Source organism: Lupinus angustifolius, chromosome LG02 (assembly GCF_001865875.1).
Source record: "Lupinus angustifolius cultivar Tanjil chromosome LG02, LupAngTanjil_v1.0, whole genome shotgun sequence".
In the NCBI taxonomy this organism is placed as follows: Eukaryota; Viridiplantae; Streptophyta; class Magnoliopsida; order Fabales; family Fabaceae; genus Lupinus; species Lupinus angustifolius.
In genome coordinates, this window is record NC_032010.1 from 12641964 (window position 1) to 12647666 (window position 5703).

Below are 5703 nucleotides of genomic sequence, written 5' to 3' on the forward strand. Positions count from 1 at the left end.
CGAGGTATATTTTGACACCTCATCTACTTCATCTGATGATTCACCTCCTTATGAGGATCTGTATAATGCTTATGTCGAATTGCATGATGAATTAAAGAAATTAGCTAGGATTAGTTCTGATAGAAAAAGAGTAATCCTTCTAAATGAACAAAAAATAGTTTTATTACAGAAAAAATTAGATGAACTAAAACTAGAAAATGAAACATTAGATCTATATATTCTTGTAATGCATGCAGTTGTTCTAATGATAGTTTATGTCAATCAACTGTGTGTGATTCTTGCGAGACTTTGAAAAATGAAAATTTGAGACTTAATGAAAAACTCGCAAAACTCAAAGAGAGTCGAAATATGTTAGACACTATGCGTAACCAAACTAGAAATGTTGGTGACCATATCGGATATCGGACTAGGATATATTCCCCCTACACGTAGGAGAAGACCATATAGAAGACCTATTAATCGGTCTAATAAGAAAAAATTAATTAAAAATGTTCCTACATGCTTTTATTGTGGCACACATGGCCACACTTCCTACTCTTGTTACATTAGGAATTATGGTATACCTAGTGGCGTATATGTCTGGATGAAAAAGGGAGATGACTCCCTGGTTACTAATAGAAAAGGACCCAATATAACTTGGGTACCTGAAAAAGGCAGGTGATCTATTTTGTAGGTTTGTCTACGAGCTCATGGAGAAAATTGGTATCTATTCCTAAATCTATCCTTGAAAGAAAAAGGGTTGGCATGTATGGAAACAACAACAAAGGAAAGATACTTGGCACCGGAACGATTGGCAACTCAAATCAGGCAATGATCGAGAATGTGCTATATGTCGAAGGTCTGGAACATAATCTCTTGAGTATCAGCCAACTATGCGATGAAGGTAACCGTGTATCTTTTGATTCTGAGTGTTGTATAATTCGTGACAATATATCTAATAAAGTTAAGTTTATCGGATATCATATAAACAATATCTATATGGTTAATCTAGAGGATGTCACTAATCTATATTCAAAATGCTTTATATCTAAAGAGGATGACATTTGGCTTTGGCATAGGCGTGTCGCTCATATTCATGTAAAGCATCTAGATAAATTGTGTAAGAATAATTTAGTTGATGGCCTACCAAAACTTTATTTTAAAACTCAGGAAACTTGTGATACCTGTCAAAAACGTAAACAAGTCAAAAACTCTTTTGGTAAAAGGAATGTGATATCCACAACAAGACCCTTGGAGCTTCTCCACATGGACTTGTTTGGACCATCACAGGTTATGACTTTCGGTGGTAGTTTTTATGCTTTAGTAATTGTTGACAATTTCTCTAGATTCACATGGACACTATTTCTATCGTCCAAGAGTCATGCTTTCAAGTCTTTCAAAAACCTTGCCAATAGCGATATTTGTGATTAAATGTGTTCATCATTCTATCTTTTCTTGCATAATTCTTTCTTTTCTTTGAGAGATTTCGTATGATAGAAATTACATGTTTCTTCATGATTGTAATCTTATACATATTCTTGATAAATTGTGAGATTTGTATAGGGTTTATAGTTTGTTCTTAATTGTAATATTTGAGCCATTTTGTTCTTCACATTACTTTTTTTCTTGTGTTGTTTTTGTAACAAGGAAAGTCGTCTCTTGGTGTCGTACCACCAACGAGATACAGAGAGTCTTCACCAAGACTCGGAGGTCTTGATTTTAGAACATACTCTTGGTTGGGGCTGGATCGTAGGAAAGGTTTTCCTAGACGATAAGTGTGGTCAAACCAAGGTAGGGGTTCTAGGAATTCAAGAAGGTAGCGTCCAAGTTCTTGTAATTGGAAGTGTGTATGTAATATACATTGGCTTCAGTTTTAGTGAAGAAAATCTCCCGAGATCGGAAGGGGATGACTGGATGTAGTTTTGTAGTGGACTGCAAAAAGAACCAATATAAAAGCCTTGTTGCAGGTTGTTTCTTACCCTTATCACTTTATCTTTTAAAGTTGTTTTAATTACCTATTTTAGGTGATAATTTGAAAATTATAATTCTTCCATATAGAGATCATTTTTGTTCAAATATATTTGATGTATCATTTCTGTATAATCGGTGAGTGGCTATACAATCGAGCTATTTAGCAACTGTCTGTTCAGTGCGACTTAATCGATTAAGGCAGTTCTTTAATCGATTAGCTAGGTGATTTTCCAGAATAGGGCTTTGGTGCGAATAGCGGTATTTGGGAACCGCGATACCTATTCAACCCTCCCCCTTCTAGGTGTATTCTGTCACGGATACCTAACACTCATCCTAAGTAGCCTCCTTAGGCTTTTCAGAAGTAGCTCACAATAGTTGGGCCAAGTAGCTCACCATAGCTTGGTGACGAAACCCCAAGCACTAGACTAAGCTGCTTGGCCAAGTCACCAAACCCATTCTGAAGGGTTTGGATAGCAGTTTAGCGGTTCAGGAGAGCAGCTTAGTGGGGTCCTGGAATTCCTTGAAATTGGAGGCACTTCAAGGCACTTAAGGCATTCAATTCCTACATTCATTCATCACTTCATAACTTCGAATTTCTCTCTTCTTCTACTTCTTCTTTGTAAATTCTTGGAGGATTTCTACTCCGAGGTAGCTTAGGTAACTTTTATTTTTAATTTCTCTTTAATTCAATAGGAGAAGGAGAATGTAAAAATTCATTTTGCAATCTCATTTGTACATGGTAAAGTGTCTTAAGTCCTTATATTAAGATAGTTAATGTTCCTAAATCTTAGTTAAATTTTTGGCTCACTAATATTTCTTGTAATTTATTGTTTCATTTTGAATCATGTTTAAGTTATTACTGTGGAAATTTCCATTCTTTAGAAAGTGCTTAATATGGTTTTAGCTTGATCACCTAAAACTTGATTTCAAGATATAAAATGCTTCTTTTTAGAGTTTTGACAAATGAACTAAAAAGTAGGAATACACCTTAGTTCATTTGCCAAATCAAAGCATCCATTTTAAGCAACTTGTAATCAAGGTTAATCAATGTATACGAAGCCTGAAATAAGGTGTGACAACTTATTTCGTCGAGTGACAGTTTTCTATTGATTAGTATATTTTGAAAGGTTTGAAAATCACTTTGTCTCACTAGGGGACTAAAGGAAATTTTATGAACTGATGTTAGGAATAACCAAAGTATAACACATAACTTTTATAAATATTTTTCATGGAAACATGTTAAGAAATATTTTCATCATTCAAACTAAATTTTCTCCTCAAGAATTTATGCATAATTAGTTGTTTATGTTTACTTGTTAGAATTTTATAAACAAAACCAATCAAAAATATGTTTAATCTTTATTAGTAATATAACATGTTTATAATAATGTTATATTAGGCAATTCCTTGTGGTTCGACATAAACCTATACTATACTACAATTGAATCTTGAAAGAGATGCAAATGTAAAATAGTAAAGTGTTAACTTATAAATTTTATTTGTTGACAAAAGAAAGAAACCTTGAAACAAAGTACAATTTAATTCATAAATTGTATCTTTGTGAAAAGGAAAAATACACAATCATAATGAGTGATCTAACTACTAACTTTTATTTTCAGTAATTTACTTTCTACAACTAACTTTTACTTTCTGTCATTTTCATTTCTGTAACTAACGTTTATTTATTGTTTTATTCATTTATTCTTTACCAACCTTCCATAAGGATGTAGTTCAGTTAATAAAAACGAAAATAAATATCACTCATTATCACTTGTGTTAATTTTCTAAATTCATACCGGTAAATTGGATAGTAAGATTCTGTTTTAATCAATTAATAAAGATATTTCATATTATTACTCCAATCATTTATATTTGTCATAAAGCTATTTAGATTGAATTGTATATTTACTAAAAGTATTTTTAATATAATATTGCACTCACACTTGAGTATAGTGTTTTAATTATGTATATTTTCTCAATTATATACTAAAAACAACTAATGTAGCAAATAAATTCATAATTCACAATAGGAAAAATATAGGTGTTACAATTTTTGGCCATAAATATTGGTGCAAAATATTAATATGCTCCTTATAAAATACTATTTTTAATATATAGGGTACGTGTGAGTAAGATATCAACAAGAAAGTGAGAAGAACGACGTAGAGAATAAGTGAGAGAGTTTATATCAGTCATATTATGAGATTAGTATTCCTAGTGAGATATTAGAGAGACTTTGTATTTCATCATTTTGGTTGAGATTGAGTGTTATCCTCTTAGAGAGAGTCATATATTGTAATCTTATTTTATATAGTGAAGACATTTTAGACTAGGTCTAGTGGGTGTTTACTTCTCAATTTCAAAAGGTTTTTCCACGTTAAAATTATCAGTGTCATTCTTCTATTTTTTTCCTCTATTTTATTTATCCACTTACTGCTTCCAAAAGTATTCCTTTTGTATCACACAGAGAGAGAAAAATGATTTTGAAATTCCTAATAATAGTATCAGAACTCTCAAGCTCATGTGGGGAGCTTAGTGTGTGTAATCCAATATAGAAGAAATTACTAATATTTCATTTGATGGAGACATATTCAAATTGACAACTGACAACTACTATTCTTATTGGAGGCCCACCATGGAGGATCACTTATATATAAGGATATGGATGAAGTCATTTCTTACGAAGGTAAGCATAGCAAAGATTAAAAGCATTCAAATTGAAAAATTGTCACAATAATTCAGAAATATATCAATAGAAACACTTTAATCTTTTTTTATTTGGCTCTTGTTTTATTACCTTCTGTCCAAACATTTTTTTAAAGATTAGCAATAAGTCACCCCAAACAAATCTTGTGATACCTCACCAATCATTTTGACACCCAGAGGTTATGAGGATGATATTTTTTTTTAAATTATTTTATTTTATTGAAAAATAACATAAAATCATAGATGTTAAACCTTTTTTTACTACGAGTTACAATTCATATTCATTATTCGATTCTTTAGTATTAGATATAATCTTCATCTCTCACCCCTGGCTCCCAACTCCTATTTTTAAGGAGAAAAAAATTTACTTCTCAAAAAAATAGATTCAATTTAATTGGTTATGCGGAGGTAAAAAAAAGTAAGTGTTGGGATTTAAACCTGGAAATGAAGTCTCCCTGAACCATAAAAAGAAATGGTAAAAGTATAAGACAAAATTGATAGGAAACGTACATAAAACTAAACTAGACTACTAGAAACTTATCTTGCACATAACATTTATCTTCTTTTAATTAACTTGTAGTTACTAATTAGCAAATGACTCTACATTCCTTTCTCATTGCAAAAGAAAAAAAGAGGCCAGGAAGAAAAAATGTTTGGTTTCCTTAAAGGTAAGCAGCACTTGTTCTGTTTTAAACTGTCAAGAAGAAGAACCATAGAAATAACATTTCTGACACGTTATATTGTTGAAAACTCAGATTTAAAAACATTCTAATAAAGAGGTTGTTGGAGAAATTCCTTCTCCATCCGAAATCCATAGAGTGAATGCGGAAGTCCTTATGACCATGGCTTTGTTCCTACAACCGAATGTGTATGTCCATACATACACCTAAATGGAACATCCATGGTCCAGACCGAAGAAACCCCAAATGAGTTCATGGTGAAGAAGAAGAACATACATTGTTGAGCCATTTCCGGGATCTCGAAGGTATGAGGGTGCGATGATCTTCCAGATGATAGAGCGCCTTACGGTTTTCCTTTAGTTCTCTC